The sequence below is a fragment of the Daphnia pulicaria genome, chromosome 1 (assembly GCF_021234035.1).
Source record: "Daphnia pulicaria isolate SC F1-1A chromosome 1, SC_F0-13Bv2, whole genome shotgun sequence".
Taxonomy (NCBI): domain Eukaryota; kingdom Metazoa; phylum Arthropoda; class Branchiopoda; order Diplostraca; family Daphniidae; genus Daphnia; species Daphnia pulicaria.
Window position 1 is genome coordinate 13,522,094 of NC_060913.1, and position 20,417 is coordinate 13,542,510.

The 20,417-nt window shown below is 42.7% G+C and overlaps 1 protein-coding gene across 2 annotated transcripts in view; it reads left to right on the forward strand.

Annotated features, from left to right (window-relative positions):
- LOC124330698 (zinc finger homeobox protein 4-like) overlaps positions 1 to 20,417 on the forward strand; it is an 87,935-nt gene that overhangs the window by 23,690 nt on the left and 43,828 nt on the right. For both annotated transcript variants that reach the window (XM_046788738.1, XM_046788739.1), the window contains one exon: positions 8,860 to 8,999. The gene's annotated coding sequence lies outside the window, so the exon portion shown is untranslated. The remainder of the gene's footprint in view (positions 1 to 8,859; positions 9,000 to 20,417) is intronic.

Genomic DNA, 20,417 nt, shown 5'->3' on the forward strand with positions numbered 1-20,417 from the left:
TGATTACCTTCTGATTGAATCCCGGAAAAATCTATCTTTCACATCATCAAGTAGCTGGAATGAATCTTGGAACCATGAGCTTCTCTCTATATGAGTTATGCAGTCGCCATCATGCTCGGCTCGGGTCATCAAATTACATTTTTAATCACCTGCTGGCGCGGGCACACATGCAAAGATGCATAAACACACAGTGCGAGAGCGAGAGGAAGGAAGAGAGAGAGAGAGAGAGATGAATAAATAGTGAGCCAGAGAGCCAGACACAGCGGGGCTAGGTAGTAGATCTACCAATAGAGAATGAGTGTAGTGTAGTACAACAGCCATTTGATGATGATGTGCATCAGCACTGCCGCCGCCGTCGAGACGCCCGCGACTATGGACGGCAAAAGGTTGAAACGATACCCGTCTATAGTCGCGTTACGCTCGGGACAGGTGCGCCTCAGGTGTGACGCGCTCAGAGAAGGCTCTGGGGCTCCTGGTGGACATTAAATAACCATCAGAAAAACTGCTGGCCAGCCGGAGAGAGAGGGGCGGCAGTGGTGATGATGGCGGCAGCGAGCGGGTCATCATCATCCCATTTTAATGATTTTTGCTCATTTTCTCTCTGGTGCCTATAACTGTCGATATTATTACATTTTTTCCTGGTTAGTTCTGGTGGTATGGCAGTGAAACCTTATAGCACTAACTTTTGGGTTTTTTTTTTTTTTTTTTTCGTGTGCGAGCCCGCGTCCAACAAACACACACACAAGTTGGGAGAGAGAGAGAAAAAAAAATGGGAAGGAACAAAGTACGTGCAGAGTTCTCAGCGGGGTGTAATTTTAATTCAACCCGCGTGTGGCGCCATCGCGGACATCAAATAAGAGAGTAGTGGTGGTGGTGGTGGTGGGTACTTGGGAGTCTTATTTCTTTCTACTACACCCAAATTGCGGCCGTGCGATCGCGCGCTATTATGTATAAATTTGTCTGTTGAGTGAGATTGAGATTCCTTTTGTAATTGTCTCAATCGTCTGTCCACACCCACGGAAAAATATACACGGGGGTTGAATCGAACGATTTCCAAACGGCATAAAATCAAAAGGGAAATGGAAAAGAATGAAAAATGTCTGATCAGTATGCAGACATTCCAGGCAGCAGAGAAAAAAGATGCACTTCTTTATATTCGTCTGCATCAACGACTGTACGTACAACAATGGAGGAATGTATCAGAATTATTATATACGTACATCGATTTCTTTTTTTTTACGTACTGGTGCTGGTGGTAGTGGACGGGGGTGGTGTGGTCGTGACTATAATGGCGACCTATTGTTTGATCGGAAATGCGACACGATGACAATGTCATCCCAAAAAGTTTTGAATTTTTGTTTTTTGGGTCTTCAAAATTTCATTTTTTGTTTGTTTTTTGGTCGTCTTTCCTGGTCGTTGTCGTGACGGGACCGGGTGCAACGTGTACAGAGAGTCTATAATATATACATAGGCACATACACACCATGCCGCTATATACTAAAACGTCAGAGCTAATTTGATGGATTGCCGCATTCCAAACGAACGGAGCCGGTTTGCACGAAGGATTCTCATTGTTCTTTCCTCTCCGTTCTTTTCTCCTGTCTTTTAACTCGCCTTTTGTGCCTATATATATTTATTTTTCGGGGGTATTTTTTGTTTTTCGGTTGTTTTTTTTTTGTGAGAGACATTCGTTAATGGCGGAAAGAGACGAGCCTTATTCCGGTATATTTCCTTGCTTATATTGTATTGATAACCGTTTTATTGTTTTCTCGCGAGCTGCCGCCGCCGCCGCCATGTTGTGTGTTCGCGTGCGGCGCTATACACTGGCAACCAGCTGTTGTCAATAGAACAGACGAGAGAGAGAGAAAGGTGTACGGATACACAATATAGTTACATCGTAATGTATACATATACCGTGTTTTTCCTTCTTTTTGCTTCTCTTTTGTTTGTTTGTTTGACTGAATGTTCATTATCGCGGCTGTTTTGTTTTTATTTTCTTTGATTAGAAGTTTTTCTTTTTTTGATCTTTGGGTCTTTACATCTGTCGGGGGTGTCAGATCCGGTCAGAGTATTAAGGTGGGAGGGGGAGGCTTTTAAGCTTGCGGTGTGTGCCGGAGCAGGTGTGTAGGTGTTCGGTCCGGTTGCGCAAACCGCGACGGAGAACGAAAGGGAAAAGGAACAACAATGTTTTTCTAACGCTAAAGAAAAGGGGAAGCGAAAATAATAAAAAAGAAGAAGAGGCGCAATGTGGCAGAAGAAAAAAGAGTAACGACGACGCACAACGACGCCTCTCTTTTGCTTCAGTGTCGAGGCGCCGTCGGCGCCTCCAGTCGGCCTTTATCCGCCCTCCTTTGCTCCCTTCCGCCTTTTAGTGCGCCTGTGGATCCCTCAGTGTGTGCGCTTATGTGTGTGTATGTGTGTGTGTGTCGCTTTTGATTTGACTTATGGATTCGAAACCTTCTGAGGAATAGAAGAAGAAGCTCCGGGAGGGTCAGGTTTTTGCGGTGCGACGTCCAATTTTGAAATGATCTGCTCTCTTAGAAACTTCAAAGGCATTTGGTGATTGTCATATCGCATTTGCGGCAAGAAGAGATTTTGTCAGGTGAGACGCACTACCCCCATCCATTCCATTACTTGCGCTTCCGGGCGGATGTCACGCGTGCCTACTTCTGCCTTCTTCTTTTTTTGAGGGGGTTTATCATCAATTTTTTTTTAAACGACGCCGAGCTCATAATGTCAACAATATCATCTGGAAGGTGTAATACTTAGTATTTACCCCCATCCACCTGATGACGCCCTATTTACACGGCGATATGAAAATGATGACGTGATTGACCTTTGCCTGACAAACGTCGCCCATCTTCTTGACTTTCCTGACTAAATGTTAGGTCATCGTGTGTAATCTCTAATGGAATCATTCCAAGACTCCTCTGCCGAAACGTCGAGCCTGCTGGGTAATCCTATATTCTCTGAAGATAGAGGAAATGGGCCGGCACTGCTGGGAGAGAGAGAAAGAGAGGAGCTCAAAACTCTTTGGCTACACGCGACACTTCCATCATCGGCCCCTCTCTCGGCGTTGTGTATACATAACACTAATTCATAAGAGTCGTGCGAGACGACGTCGTCAATCGGCGCGCGTTATAGGCCGGGTTCTCTGGTTAGAGAAGAAATTTGGAGGTTCTGTCTCTCTTGCTCTTGCTTTTGATAGGGTTATATAGTCCGGGACTATAGAGTATAGTAGATGTGTGTGCAACTCGATGATGATATTATTTCGATTGCAGTTGTTTTGTTTCATTTTCCTTCGTTGTTTGTTGATCAGAAAAAAAAAAAAAGGAAAATGAAGGAGTTGCAGGCGTGTTTTTACCCTCAAAATGATTGTCATTGCCTTTGTCGTGTGCACGACGTCACGGACTTATCCACATTTTGTTGGAGCTCTATTTTTATTGTTATTATTTTTTACTCCTCGTTGTCTTTGATGCCCGTACGTTGACAAATGACGTTTTTTGTTTGCACTTTGATCTGCTGCACTTCACTCGGGCCTCATTTCTCGTTCGTTCGTGTTTTTCCTCTTTTTTCTTTTCGAGTATTCGAACTTGCCCTTTTGATTCTCTCGTTTCTAATCTTGTTCTTCTGAATGAAGACAAACACGGGGCACAAAAGTCGACTGGGGTACACGGGAATCACCTAATGTGTAATGGGATTGTGCCAGTTCCTTTTTCGCTCCCCCTTTTTTCGCTCTTCGTTTATTTTATTGATGTCTGACCTCTCATTAGCAGTGATACCCGTGTTCACACACACCTTTCGCAACCCGCTCCGCTTCCTAGTAAGAGGATTGAATTACCCAATAGCACACGGTCATGGTGTACGTCTTTTTTGTTTGACTTTTGTGCAAGGGAAAAACTAAGCGGAAAAGTGTGTTTACTAGGCCAAGTTCTAACTCAAATTGATTTCTTTGACTCACACACACCCCCAGGCGTTTTTGGCTGGGTTCTTTTTGGGAGGAGGAGGAGGAGGAGAACAAGAGGGTGGTGACGCCGTGAGGAGAATTTAGTGGAGGGTGGCTGTCTCGTTTTTCGGGGTGGAGTTTTAGGACACGGGTCAACTCTGGGGTTTAATTTAGAGGGACGGAAAAGAATCAATAGAACAACACAATTTCATCTTAGTTGGTGAAAATTTATCGTTTTTTTTTTGTCTTTTTCGCCTGATAATAATTAACCCAATTTGGGGTTATGTTTGACCGATTTTGCGTGAAATGGGTAGGGAGCGCGTGACTGCCAAAAATTATATGGACGTGCTGTCATTGTTTTCCATTTACGTCTCCCGTCTCCAGTCGTTCTCATTTAGTCCGGTCAATGTCCGCCGTTGTTGGCACCGATCAAACCCCACCGTTGCTGCAACCCGAGTGAAATGAAATGATGGCGGCAGAGACGAGAGATACGGTTCACATTTTTCTTTTTTTCACTGTGCCTAACGTCCAGTATTGATCGCATCGCATGTATAAAAATGGAAGAATAAGAGCACACAAGGAGGGGTTTAGTGTTGGGTGGTGAGGGTGGGGGAATAGGAGGAGGAAGTGTAAAGCAAAAAGGGCCGGCGCACACACACACACACAGTTTCTCTCTCGTTCCCTGGACCTTACTTTTCGCCACTGGATACACACACACACATATACAGTCTATATATATTTACTGTGGACTGGAACAACTACACTAGTGTAGAGAGGACCACCCCCTCCCCTCAACTATAACGACCTTCTCTTTTCTCTTTTTAGCTACATAAGAGAAGCCATTAACCGGTGTGGCCGGTCCATTTGTGCCAGCACTAGTATTAGTAGTGTGCCCCGGCACCGAGTAATTAATTACCAGGCTGCTCGTTAACAGTATTAAGCGTGCCCGGGGGACTTGTAAATATAGACTAGCGAGAGAGAGAGAGAGAGAGAGAGAGAGAGAGAGAGAGCGAAAAGAGAGGGTGACGTGTGGAGTAGTATCGTCGCATTAGTGTAATAACTCTGCCACGTCGCCGCCGCCACGGCCTCGCCATCATCAAGCGTCGATAGTTGTTTTTTTCTCTCTCTCTCTTTTTATTTTGCCATGCACCGATCTTAGTTTTTCTTCTCATTTCAGAGCTGCGCAAGCCGTAAAGGAGAAGGAGAAACGGGTCGATATATCGATTGCGTTATTGATTAATTAACGGAGACGACCATCGGTCAGTTTTGGCTCCGACACTAGGCGACGCTTTTTCCACGGACACATTTTTCTCAAACGGTTGCGAGGGGTCGTGGACTGGTGGTGGTGAGTGTTGGGCGGGATATCAAAAGATGTAGGGAGGAAAGAGCAGAGTCTATGCAACAACTTTAATACCGTTGTCGGGAGGGGGGAGAGGTCAGCAGAGATTGTGAGAGTGGCGGGGGAAAAAGTTGGATCTAAAATCAAGAGAGAAAGAAGAGGGGAGATGAATCTCGGTGTAGGCGCTAATGGGGATGGAGAGAGAGTCTGTGTGTTGCAGTGTAGTACTACTACCACTACTGTACAGTAGTATATATAGAGTATTAACAAGTCCGTCGGGATCGTGTTATATCAGCTTAACCTTTTCTAACTAACTTGGTAAATGACGGGGACATGGGAGGGCGTGGGGTATATCAGCAGTGGGGTCTGAAGAATAGGTTCATGATGGAAAAAAGGCAAACAATAAAGGGAATGAAAAGCCAAATAACAACATGTTATACGATGAGTTAGGACTAATTAATCGCCAGGGAGCTCGACTCATTCGATTCTTTATGTTGTGTGGGTGTTTACACGGACTCGAGTGTAAAGGAGGGCACGGGACCTAAAGCGACTAGTTGTGTGTGTTTTTTTCCTTTCGTTATTGTTGTTGTTGTTGTGTGTGTTTTGAGGGGGACGACAAATTAGTCGTCGTCGTCGTTTGGGCTATTGATTTAACAAAGAAAAAAGGAAGGAAGTTATAAAGGAAAAAATAAAATGGGAGAAAAGGTTTGATAATGACGTCACCGATCAAGGGACACGCCGAGTGAGTGGTGAGGGGTTTAGGAGAAACGTGAAAGGAAGGAAGGAAGGAAGGAAAAAAATAAATAAAAAGATGGACGCTTTTAGAGAATGGCATTCCCATTAGATGTATTGTCGCTGTTCTCACGACCATAGCGTCCGTAGATACACACGCACTGGCAAACAGGGAAGAGGACCACTGAGGAGGGGTTTTTTCTTCTTGATGACCATTCAAAAAAAACTGTTTTTTTCTTTTTCGGGGGGGGGGGGGGGGGGGGGGGGCTGGAGGTTTTCGGTGGTGGACGGAATTGCAACAATGCTGCCAAGTCAGCCCGTCTCAATGTGGAGAAAAGCATAAAGCTGAGCTCTTTTCTCCAGGCTCTTGGACGAAACAGGAAATTGGGGGCTTCATAATTGTTGCCCTATTCAATGATGGATGATGAGAGAGTCGTCGTCCGGACTCTGCTATCTAAACACACACACATACATACAGCCAACCAGTAGCAGTAGCAGCAGCAGCAGCAGCAGCTCTCCATATTCTTTTCTTTTGGTCCGTGCTGCTGATGCTATGCTGCGTGACCACCAGTTTGTTTTTCCGAAACGGTTGGCTGGCTGGTTGTGTACTGGGCCGTTCCAGCATGATCATCTCTTGTGTATCCTTTTTTTTTTTTTTTTTGCTTTTATTCTCTCGCTCATTCATTCTTTGGCCAGTGAGATGGTGTTCATTGCTCCCACTCATCGTATGGGAGGCGCGGAAGAAATGTCTGCTCATTCAAGAGATGAGGAATGATGCTGGATTCTCAACCGACTTGACTTGGGGGATTGAATTCAACAAATAAATAAATACTTTGTCCGTCCCTCCGCCCTCTGAGGAAATTCTTTTCTTTATTGGCCAGAAGAGATGGATGTGAAGGCTTCTATTTAGCAAATAACAATTTGTATAGGGCGCCCCGAAAACAAATGCCCAGCTCGTTTGAAAGCTGAAAAAAGAAATAAAGAAGCTGGGCGCTTATTCATGTCTGGCCCGTTTGCTTGTCCCCAATGTGTTGCGAATTCGATGGCCGTTTATGGGCAAGAGAGCGCCTTATATTAGACAATCCGACGTCGGCGCAGGACTTACGAGAGTCTCTCTGTCTTTTTCTTTTCTTTTTTCTTTCTTCCTGACTATACTCTCTCTCGATGGTTGTGCAATAATTCCAGCAAAACACCCTACCTCTATCGCACTCCGCCAGAAGAAGAAGGAGAAGAAGCGAAAAGGAATCTAAAAGTTTGTCGCAACAAGTACAATTTTATTTCTTTTTCGGTTCTCTTCTTCAACACATTGTGTGTCCTTGTTTCTTCCATGTGGTTCATTGGAGAAGGAGGGAATCGTTTCTCCTTTTGAATTCCAATCGACGCCATTGATCAACGTCCCCCGAAACACAACAGCAAAGGTATACAGATGAGAGTGATACTCGAAACGGAGAGAGAGAAAAAGAAAAGGGACACACAGGAGAGGAGAGGAGAGAGAAAGATATTTTGAAAACAGTTTCTTGCTTTTTGAGACTGTTTGTCTCGATGATCTCTTGGATGCTTGCCAAGAGCTGGGGCCCACAGTTTTCTTTCGTGACGTTTCGATGATGAAGGCCTCCTACATCCTTATTTCCACGTGTTGTAGTCGCCAATGTATCGCATTACTTACAGTCTAAGGAGCTTTGCGTGTTTGATCAGGTGTGACATTTCATCAACGCCCCAGCGAAGCCCTATTATTTATTTTGGCTGGAAAAAAGGAGTAAAAAAGAAGCGTTGCATAGCTCTTTCCCTCTGCCTAAACAAACAACGTAGGTGGGACAATTGGATTGGTCGCTGAGAGAATTCGTTCTAATTAGACATTGTGTAACAGAGCAGGGTCCGCCTGACTAGAGCCAAAGGAATTTTGTTTTTTTTCTTTCCTGCTTTGTAGTGCGATTCTTTTCGTCTTCTCGCCTTTTTGGTGTTTATATTTCCCAAGCCGATTTGACACCGTTAGAGTGTCAATGAACTCGGACAGTGAGACTGATTTCGGTGTCAATCCTTTCGCACATTTTTTTCCCCTCGAAAAGAAACGAGTTTCACTTCACCGCCCGAATATTTTTCTATCGGCTTAAACATGTTTTAACTGTCTCTTAAATGGATCATATTATTAGAGACCTTTTTTTTTTCTTTTTGAAAAAGTATCGAATTTAGATAATTTTTTTTTTTTTTGTTATACGTCTTTACTAATGGATTCGAGTTGGAGTTTGGTTGAGCATGAGTAATGCCAGACCATCTGACCGACCGACTGCCATGAGATGGACAGAAAATGTTCATATTGGATTTGTGTGTTTTGGGGGAAATGAATTTACGGTTGCATAAGGTTTGGTTTTTGATTGATAGATTGATGAGAATATGCATTAGAAATGTCGCTGCAATGGGTCTGGCTGATTTTCCATGTCGATATGCATATCATTTAGACTTGTATGTTGTAGATATACTTTGCTTTGAATATTACAAGACATTGTTGCATATTATACTGTGGATGATAACGACAATGGTTACAGCCCGGGGAGACCGCGACCGGGACTATAAGGGCACACATGATCGTGCATTAATCAAACGTGGGGGCCCTCTTGATTCGGTGCGGGCTCGTTCTCTGGCTTGCGAGTTGACTGTTTGATCTCCATGAAAACAGCCCTGCCCAGTTTTACACAGAGATACTCTCATCAGATAGTCAAAGAAACATGAAGAGGACATCTCAAAATACGTGAAACAGATAGACAGACGGAGAAATTCATGTTGTTGCCTACGTTTTACCAGTCAATATTTGATTTTGGATTTTCGATCTGCCGTTTTTTAACAGTGACGCGAGTTCTAAGCAGAGCAGCAGCCCTCCAGCCGATGAGTCACGTGATGCAACGCTTCCCAGCTGGATTGTGACCCCGTAATCTTTTCCAGCATTCGATGCACCGACATTCTCTGCAACTGTTGAGACTACTAAAGGTAGGACTGAATTCCTCGACTAATTTTTGTTGTCATTTCGAGGAGATGTTAAGAGACCGAAAAGTATCGAGTTTCTCCGACTATTCGATGTGGGTGGTTTATGCAGAGAGGAATTGTTAAATAGCACCCGTTCTGCGTTTATTTTTGTTCCCATTTAGGGGTTTCTCCATAAGGTAATGATTATTAGATACAACACGACCAAATAGGAGCTCGAGGATGTGATGGGCTTGGCATTCCTCTAACTATTTCACATGTAATAAGACGCGGGGGGGAAATGCGGTAGATATGGACGAGTGCTATTGGCGCACAAGTGAATTATTTCTTGCTCAATCAGCAAAGCCTAAGCGCGGGGGCCATACAAAATTATGCACACGACTATTTGCGGTGGATTTGAAAAGAAAACAAAGAATTTACAACCAGAGATAAACAAAAACAAGAAATTCTCTGATAATGGAATTTTCTGTTTTTGTCTATTTATGGCAAAAAGGAGAGTTATTGTTTGCGACTAAAAGAGCTAGAGAAAATGGAAATAAAAAGCGGATGGACTTTTTTCTCTCTCTTTTTATTTGTGTTATGATGATGATTATGATTGTGTGTGTGTGTGTATGCTCGGCCTGAAATCAAAGAACAGGAAGGGGATATATGCGGCCCGGCTTTTCTTTCCCTGTTTTCCACTGTTTTTTCCCTTCGAAATAGGAGAGAGACAGGAAATCAGTTTTGTAGAAAATGTAGCCATTTGTTTGTGCGTTGTGATCGGAAACCTTGTGTCTTTTGCTATCCGTTGTGTCTGTGTGTGGGTAGGTAGGCAGTAGGTCTCTCTCCCTTTTGTCTCTTGGCCATTGTTGAACGCCGTCCAGTTTCATACACGGGACCAAACATTGTGCGTTGCGTACTTCTTTTGATTCATAAACTCACACAGAGTAGGTCGAGCGTCCATATTGTCTATTCAAATTACTCGACTGGTTGCGGACCTGTTTATAAATCCGTGAAAAACTTGACATTTCCTCTGCGTGAACTACTTTTTTTTTGCCCCTTTTGTTTGCCGCTGGCGTTAGTAGCGAATTCTGACCCACAAAATAATAAATTCAATTTCAACTTTTTGATTGGATATTTTTTTTCCACCGTTTAACCGAGTCCCTTAATGGATCACGAGGGATTCACGAGAGACTATTGTGGCAATGGGCTTACTGGTCGATGACTGTCTGGTAAAGTGAACGGAAGGCTAAGAAGAGGGGGGTTAAGGAAAAGGGTGAGGGGGGGGGGGACGTATACGATACTAAAGGGTTTGGAAAAGTTGAATATAGCGTGTCGATAGCCTTTGCTATGGAGATGGACCTATACTATTATATCTCCAATGATATAATAATATATATGATGGGATAGAAAGTCCAGTTGATGATTTGCCCGGTGCACACACCACCGGCCGACGCCGGTATTATAAGGTGGACGCCAACGGTCGAACGGCTGGTTTCTGTTGTTGTTGTTTGGTGGCAAACTTTTTTTTTTTTTCTTTTCTTTTTTTTTTTTTTTTTTCTGTTTCTTTTTTCCGGCGTTGAACGGGTCCAGCGCATATAGACAGCGGGAGCAGCGCGAGAGAGAGAGAAGTTTTATGTGCCTCTCTATGCGATCATATATATATACATACATAACTCTCTTTATGTGAACTGTGTGTTAGTGTACAAGGGCAAAAAACATGGACATGCTGCGGCCATTCGACAGTTGAGCGAAGGGCGATTCTTTTCTTTCTTTTTACCTTTTCTTTTCTTTCGTTCTAATCAAACACACAGGGCCAGGTGATGAGGGTTTTCAAAGTTGGCTAGATAGAAGTGGGGGGGGGGGGGAGGGGGGAGTTCGACGTTAGTTCACGGAAAACAGACGGGAAAAAGACACAGCAGACGCAAAGTTTTCACGAGCTGACCATCACGCCACTGTTGTTGTCTCTCTCTCTAACATTTTCTATTTTTATTTTATTTTTATTTTTTTCATTTTTGATTGGGAATCAAAGAACTTTATTACTGGAGTGTACGCGCTGCGTCGGCGCTGCGGGTTCCTATATGGGAGGGCGAATAAACTTTTCGACACACAGGCGCACACACACACATTTCGGCTGGCTTATTATTTATTCGTGACTTCGATCAGTTTAAAACGAAATAATGAATTATGTTAATTCGGTTGCCTTGTACAACTGACACACACGTCGTGTGTCTCTTTTTTTTTCTTCTTCTTCTTTCTTTCAAAAGGAAGAAACTTTCCCAAACAAGTCGAGGAGAAGAAAATGTCAATCAAAATCCCCCCCACAACAGAAAAAGAGAATAAGAAGAAGAAAAAAAAAAACACATTTTCAAATGAACCCAACAGACCGACCCTGCAGCTGTGTAATTAGAACACGGAAAGGAGGCCTCCTCCTATTCTTATTTTTCTCCCTTTTCTCCTTCTTCTTTTGATAATTAAACTTTACCTGTCCCTCGCTATATAACTGCATCAAATACGCAAAAGGCAAAAAAAGAAAAGAAAGAACCGTTTGTGTGTCTGTGGATAATAACAAGATCAGAGACTCGGACTGTCGTGTCACTCATTACTCGTATTTCTTTTATGCGAAGGCAAACAACAACAACAAAAAAATAGAAGCAAAAATTTAATTACGAGTCTGGCTCATCTTTCGGGTGTCGTCATCAAACCGATGATCTCCTCCCCCTCCCAAAGGTAGAAGGAAGGAAAGGAAAAAAAAAAAAAAGGTATGCACAGTAGATGTGTGTAATTACAAGCTGGAAAGCGGAGGCGCCCTTCGCTATCTGTATGGGTTTGAAATTCTCGTGACAAGTCGAAAAGGAGGTACGTACAAACAGTGAAGGTTTCTCGTCAGATTCATCTAGAAGCTCGGAACAAGTGGAGGAATATATAGAAAGAAGGAAGAGAGAGAGAAGTAATAATCATGGTATAATTAGAGAGAGCAAAAGCCAATGGCAATCAGACGGTCGGCGTCACTGTCAGAGTTCTCTTTTTCTTTCTTATATACCTGTTTTAGATTATTATATATTTCCTTTTCGCTGTGTGTGTGTGTGTGTGGATTTCTCTCTCATCCACCTCTTCTTCTTCTTCCTCCCCCCAACTGTTGGGAGAAGGTGACTTTTTTTTTCTTTCGTTCCCCCCGCACTGCCGTCAGTTAAGAAGAAATAAGAGACGAAGATGAATTACGCTCGGGGGCTGATTGTTGCCGAAATGATTTTTAATAAGGCCACCTCCACCCCGTACCACCACGTCCTTATTATTCCGATCCCATCAACATCTTTTCTTTTCTTCTTCTTATTCTTTTTCTTGATGTTTTTATATTCCATTTGATTTTTCTTTTATCTTCGTGCCTCACGAAAGACTTCGGGACTGTGTCTTTGACTTATTCGACCATTTATAGTTGAGTATAAATCTAGAAAGAAAAAGGAAAAAAAAAAGAAAAACACATCGGAGTCGCACACGGATTGTAATGCGAGACACTCCCAAACAAAAATCGGTGGGAGGCGGGTGGGGAACTCCTTAAAAATTCGTTTGGCAATGTGTATTATGTGTAACGCACGCTAACTGTTATTTGAACAGGAAGAAATCGGTCGGTTGTCTGATCGTGTCGTTTCGTTCCTCGAAATACAAATACAACAATCACCTGCCCCCTCGACTCGAGTTCTTTGCCTTTAGTTAACAACAACAACAAGCGAAAGACGAGAGAGGGAAAGAAAGAAGAAATAAAAATGATATGAAATAACTAAAGAGGGAGTCGTCGATTCGAGAAGATTAGGTGGGCGGTTAAAAGGAGAGGGGACAGGTCCCCCTTATTTTTTCCTTTATTTTTTTGTTATTTCTCTCTTTTTTTATGTAATATAAAAATATATAATGTGCCCGCCTCCATCGATATATGTGTATAGTCAGTCAGTTTGATACGAATAACACACAGAGTATATAGCGTGCAGCACATTGCTCGTTCCGCACCACCAAACTCGGGGATGGCAGCAGCAGCTCCGCTCGTCTGTCGGTAGATAAATGTTCCATCCATCCATCGTCACTTTTCTTTCTTTTCTTTTCTTTTTCAGTTCGGGGATATAAGAGGGGATTGAAAAGAAAAAAACATTAAGAAGAAGAAGAAGCTCACAGTCTTTACCACAAAGTCTCTCTGGCAAAAGATAAGAAGCGCATGCAATTAGACAAGAAGGGGGGAGGATTACACACTGGTAGGTACTGCGGGCAAATTAATGATATCGTCATCGGCGGGTTATTGAACTTACAACGTACCAAATTCATTTTTTGAAACGTTGAGAAGAGGAATGTGTGTTGTTGAACTCTGCGATTACGACGTCCGCCGTGAGTCGATGAAATATAATGAGGCGAGCGGTGACGGCCGAATGTTTTTTTGACATTTGATTGAAAAATGTTGGTGTGCCATGGCGTCATTTTTGCGGCGTAATGAAATCCGGCAGCCGCTCTCGGTAGCTCCTCGAAAAGACAAAAGGCGATTGGCTAAAGGGGGGAGACACATAATGAGTCGAGCTTAACTGCCACGGGACTCTCTGGCTGCTACTAGTTTGATCATCGTCTCTCACGGGAGCGTGTGCGCGCGCGGGCCTCAACAATACACACACACACACGAAACGATAATGATGATGATGATGAAATACGCCGCTCAGCCCCGCCCTCTTTTTCATGAGAAGATGAAGAAAGAAAGATAAAGAAAAAAAAGAACAAACAAAAAACGAAATAATTAATTTTGTTTTGTTTTGTTTTTGTTTTTTTCATTTTAATTTTATCTTAAAAAAAAAAAATTTGTTTGAAGAAGCGAAAGGAGGAAAATTAAGAGATCCGTGTGATTGGATGACTGGATTTTTGGCTTTTTTTTCCAACTTTTTAAACGATAGTTTTTTCCTTCATGTTGTCTCGTGCGGGAGTGCAGTGACCGCACCTCATTCACATGTTCCTTCAGTGCGGATGGGTTTGGATGTCTGCTCTTTTGAACGAATGCGCGCACTCTGCAATAATTTCCATTGAAGAAAAAAGAAAAATAATAATCGAATGGAATTTCTTTCTTGGGTCTATAAAAGCAACAAGACTCGGGCCAAAAGAAACATTTCTCCCTCGACAGCTGTTACATCTCTGTGTGTTTTCCTTTTTTTTTTATCTCTTCTTCTTCTTCTTCTTCTTTGCAATGTGTTGGTTTCATCTCGTGTGTTCATCTGTTAAGAAATGAAAAGGAGGAAGGAAGGAAAAAGTTAATTTATAGGTGGGGAGGAGGAGTTGTTTTCCCATTGAAAGAGACGAGCCGACGAGGGAATTTTTCAATTACACGCAGACGCGAACAGAAAAAGAAGAAGAAGAGCGACCGGGATCATCAAACCGGTGACGAAATGTTTTTGATACCAACATTTCCCTATAGTCGTTGCAAGCCAACCGAACCAAACGGGTAACCGCAGGGGGAATAATATCATCGTCAAAGATTAAAAATACCCAACACACACACAAATACACACAAAAAAAATTTGGCGCACGCGTTCACGATATATGAACGCGAGCGGTCTCTCCTCGGGGCGATCTCGAAGAATCCAACGCTCTCACACACACACACACAAACCCGAAAGTGTGTGTGTGTGTGTAGAGTATCGTCGAAAAAAGAGAGAGAGAGAAGACCGTCCGTCTATCCGTCCGTACGTAATAGGATTAAGTGCGACACACATAAAGACGATGAAGAAGAAGAAGAAGACGAAGGGGCGAAAGAGGAATAACAGAGGGGTGAGGGATTACTCACTGTGTATAACATCTATCCCTTATACTAAGAAAAGCAGCAGCAGCAGCAGCAACGGAGATGTGTATATGTTTGAGCACGGCGCTGGGCTATTTTCTTAAACGAGTCAAAGGAGAATCTCTTTTCTTTCCTTTTTTTCTTTCCACCTCACCCAGGAAATGAGTGTCAGGAGAGGGGACGGGAAAACCGTTGGAGCTCCTCCGAATGGGGTGTCCAATCCCCAAAGAAAATGATTACAAAAAAGAATAAGAGAGAGAGAGACGTTATATTGTTTATTTCATGCGTCCTAGTAATATTTGAGGGGGGAAGAAAAAAAGATTATTTGGTGATGTCAACGTGTCTATACAAAAACAGACATCGGGATTGGATGATGTTTTCTCTACCTGGGAACCCCGGTGTGTGTGTGTTTTTTTCTCTTACCCCCCTGGAAAAATAAAGCTTTGTCGTTTCCTTTTCTTTTTTCTCCAGGGGTACGTGTCGCCTTATGGCTGTGTAACGTGTGTGTGTGTGTGGTACCGAGATTGTGCAGGGGCGGCACATCTCGCATTGATTTGCCTTGGGTTAGAAACGAATGGTCGAGGAGTGATGGACGAAATGGGTTTTTGTTTATTTATTTTGAAAACTGGGGAGATTCTTTTGCTTTGCAAGGTGTGTGTGTATGTGTGTGTGCGGTAGAAAAAAAGGGGAGAATTGAAAAGGATAAAAAAGAAACCGGTTGCAACACAATCAAATTCCATTGGAACACCTTCGTCGTATTCGGTTTTTTTCTTATTCTACCTTCTTCTACCACTAAACTCTCTACTGGTCCTCGTCAAGGTTTTCCCAAAACAAAGAATTCACTTTATAGAATCAAGGGAACGATCATTCAAAGACTGGGGAATGCATCTATCTGATTGTCATCTGTTGAATAATTATACAAAATCTGCGTAGATTTTATTCGACGACTTGCATGTTAACCTTCGTTTTCCTTTTTTCTTTTGCCTCAAACTTTGATTGTCGCAGTTCTTTTATAATTTTATTGTTTTTTTTATTTAAAGAAAAGTTATTTCCTCATTGAAGATTTGTCACCAGAGTGTCTCTCTTTTGTGTGTGGGTTCACAAGGGGAGGAAAGGAAATGAATAACCTAAAGAAAACAAAAGAGAAAATTCCACAGTTGGAACAGACGACGAGAGAGACAATCCATCCATCCGGCCGGTGATGTTGTTGTTGAATGTCTAACGTGTGTTATGTCTATTGTGTGTGAATCATATCATCGTGATCCAAAGACAACCAAGGCGGCAGGGGGTTTTGACATTTTTTTTCTTTTTTTTGCATACAAGAATAAAACACGCAACCGAGACGCCAATAGAAAGATGTTGTCGCCGTACCACTTGGTCCGTCTCTTTTTAAAAAATAACAGTCGCCGCCAAATAACCTTTTCCCGTGGATGAAGCTCTGCTGCCCGTTCCACAAATGAGTGACCCCACTGCATTTAAAAACCAGTCCTCCCTCTTACAGAATTAGGGGGAAACAAACTTTTTTTCAAAAACAAAAATTTGTTTAGGGGGTTTTATAATGGATGTGGAAAAAAAACTTTTAAGTCGAGGGAAATTTATTTTTTTGTGTGTTTCTTGTGTGTGTTTGGCGTCCGCCGTTGTCGGCCGCCACGTTCTTTGGGGTCCGGTCCTGGTAACTTTGCGCGCCCATCCGCGGTCGCTGGAACTCTGTGGTTTGTTTGTTTCGTTTGTCCCTCTCAACTTTTCTCCTTCTTCTTCTTCTTCATGTTGTTGCTGGATGGATTCCAAAATTGACGATGCGAAAAACATCATCATTGCCGGCGGAGTGGAGCGCGGATGAGTGGGTGAGGAACGTGTGCGAGCAGGCATTAACACAAGGCTTGACCCCTCTCCTTTATTTTTTTGTCTTTCTTGAATTTGAATTCGTGGACGAAGGCGACAGACACAAAGGGCCATGGGACAATTTGCCCTCGAGGCTTGTTGTTGTTGTTGTTGTTGTGTAAAAAAAAAGAAGAAGAAAATTAAAGGAGAGAGAACCAGTAACATTTCCCTTCATTTCCCCCCAATGGCTTTTAACGTGATTCGAAAGGAAAAGGCCAAAGAAAAAGAAAAACAAAAAAAAAGATTCCTTCATTTGTTGTACCGCTATTTGATTTTGATATTGGAGACAAGAACTAAAAGGACGTGATCCGTGTATCGTCGTGAGGCTATCGGGAATTGAAAGACAAAGGAAGAAAAAGCCGACCGGTCTCTTGTAATTCTTTTTTCTTTTTTTTTTTTTTTTCTTAAAAGAGTTTACATTTGATTTACTTGCCCGTTCACGGTTTTTGTCTTATTGTGTTCCGTGTCTCTCCTTTTCTTACCTTTCTTGTCCGATTTGAGGTGGACACCATCAGTCTAATTCAATCTGTGACTCGATCGCTTGTTGTTGTTTTTTTTTTCTTCCGACCGATCCTGTTTTTCCCTTTCCCCCCCCCATCTGCTGTTGTTGTTGTTGTTGTACTAATTTCGACGTTTGTTGGCCGAGAAACACGTCGCTTAGATTTCGGTCCGGACTTTTATCGATTTTCTTTCGTCTTGTTTTTCCTTTTCGTCGCCCGTGAGTGGCAGATTTAACCCTTCTCAATCTCCGTTTACCTTTTTCCAACCGACACTAAAGAGATACCCGTCGAGGATGGAAAAACCCGAATTTCGACTAAACCGCCGTGATTTTTTTTTTCAAAATATTTTGAGCAGGTGCTCAATCGTTTGCACGCAAAATCGAACGAGATTTTTTTTTCTTCCATTTTTTTGGGAGGTTTTCACTTTAGTTTGTTGCTTTTCTTCTCTTAAAGTTGTAAAACTGGGAAGCAGGGAATAGTGATGAGCTTGATACACCTTGGCCAAAGATAAAAGGTTTTTTTTTTTTCGTCTGTTGTTTTCATTTTCCCCCCCGTCTTCCCTTTTGGCTTTTGCGACACTGTCATTAAGGTTTGAATTGCGCATTTTAAAGATCCCAGAGAGGTTTCCAGGAAGGTTGAAACTTAAAAAGAAACCGAAGCGCCCAGGACTTTGGGAGTAGTAGAGTCTCATATATACACCGGTGACATGCCCCGGGAAAACCTTTTTACCTTTTGGCGATTAATTGCTCTTCGCCGCCGTTGCCGCCAGAGAGAGAGATACTTTTTTTTCTGTCTTTTTTGGTGGGGCGGCACGTTGACACGACACACACACACACACGGACATGGGAGAGAAATATAAAATAAGGCTCGGAGGAATAATAGAGGATGACGAAATGGAATAGAAAAAAAAGGAGAGAAACAATCGACTGATTTTGTTTTTTTTTGTTTTTTCGCTGTGAAGAACAAACAAATTGGAGGGACGCGAAGAAAAGGCGAAAATTTTCAAACTTGTCGCGTTGCTTCTTTTCGTTGTCATTTGTTTTGTAAGACCTAAGGGGATTTTCGGAGCTCCACGGATGGACGGGCAAACGGCGCAAAAAGAAGAAGAAGAAAAACATTTGCATCTACCAAATTTTTTCCCATTTCTTCTTCTTTTTTTTTTTTATTTTTGTTATCCATCCTGACCATTTACGGACCGGGGGACTCATCTCCAGCGCGCGACATAAAATTCACGACGACGATCGAAATGATTTGAATTTTTTTTTTCTTCTTCTTCTTCGTCTCTTCGGGGTAGGAGAAAAGAGAAAAAGGGGGAAATCAATTTGATATTCATTTCTGTAATATATTATCAACCATTTTCTTTTTCTTGTCATTTTCCCCCTTTTTCTCTCTCTCTCTCGTTGTTGGCTGGGAAAAAAACGGATAGTCTCGTAAAGTTTTTTTCCCTTTTCTTTTGGACTGGACACACGACGAAAGAACGTGGGGAAGAAGAAGAAAAAAAAGATGGTCCCGCGTTGACAAAACGCCGGAAATGGATTCATAGACACATTCATACACAAATGTGTCTTTTCTTCTGTGCGGATGCGCGTGTGGCGAAAGACGGTTATAAAAAAATAACATTTTTTTCTTCTTTCTGGACGTGTTTTTCTTTGGCTAAAAAGAAAAAGAGTAGACGACCCGGTAAACTAAAGAGAATGAAGAATTAATGCTATTTTTCTCATCTTGGGCCGGGCTGGCAGTTGGTAGTTATACCAGTTGGTTGGTTGTAGTAGTAGTACTAGTAGTGTCGTCTCGTAATTCATTTTCTCTGTGACCTCAGGAGAAGAAGAAGAAGAAGATGAGAAAGGAAGGAAGGAAGAAAAGAGAATGAGGGAACACACACACACATTTGGGTATTTCTTCTTCTTCTTTCTTTTTGGTCCGGGGGGTTGTATAGTAGCGGACTTTTACGACCGAGCCGCGCGCGGGAGGCTGACCTGTTAATGGCCGCCCAGTTACCGCCCCAGCTGTCAGTCCCTTTTAGCCTTTTTTCTTGGCTTTTTTGATCCCTCCTTCATTCTTTCATTCTCTGGCTTTTTCTCTCTCTCTCTTCTCTTTTGACTTCTTCTCCTTTCTTCCATCACTATCTGCCCGCCCACGAGCGTCTCGCTGTGCGCACTCGGTTGCGGAAGGACCTTGCGGATAGTCGCTGGAAGACGGTGGGAAATGGGAACCAAAATCTAATCCGCACCAAAGCCGCCACACCTGAAACGACAAGGAATTTCGAATTTCGAATTATTTTTTTTTAAATATTTATTTATTTTTTTCGCTTGCGCTAACGTATCGATACATTACTGATGTGTATCGGACCCGACACATTGGAATGCCGGCTCTCTTTTCTCAATTTCCAGCTGATTTGAAACTCAAACAAATTCCAAACTCAAATAAACAAATAGTAAAAATAGAAGAGGAAAGAGATTCATTTGATCGGTTCGTGAACCTGCTGTTAAGAGACGTAACCCCGGCGTTGACTGTGGGGGGATCTCGTGATTTATTCCAATGCGATCGGTGTGTGTGTTTGTGTGTTGCGTTGCGTCTACACACCACCACCCCTCATTCCTTTGGATCCCAAGAATTTTTTCATTCCGTTTTTTCCGTTGTTTTATTATTTTTACTTCTTTCTGTAAATTATTTAACTAGACGTTGGGTGGGGGGGAATAATATCCACCAAGTCTATTTGTTATTTATTCGGCTGTTGAATGTGTGTAAGTTGTTGTTGTTGGGATGCCTCTAGGCGAGCTCGCGCCGACCTGCGCGCTTGCTTCGGCCATAAATTCACGCCAGCCCAGCAGTTAGCCTATATACACACACACACACAAACATTTTCGGGTTGCTGCCTCTCTTCTCTCTCTCGTGACGCGTAAAATCTGCACAAAGTATTAAAAACCACATTCAATAGTTGAAAAGGAGAAAATATGGAATTGTTTCACGGCGACAAAAGAGAAACAAATCTCCTACGTTACTTTGCTGCTTACATAACATGTCTCAACTATTTGGAGATCTTCATGGTCTTGGTTCTCTCCCCAGCTCTTATTCTTTTGGGCTGTTTCCATCTGTTATTTATCTCTTTAATGCGTCGCCTAGTGTCGCAGGAGGCGAACGTCGTCCACAATTCACGACGCCGTTTTCTTCTTCTTTTTTCTTTTCTGCCCATCGGAATGGAATCCGACGCAAATGGGGGGTTCCATTTTGTCGGAATTGCCCACACTCTCTTCTCCTGGCTCC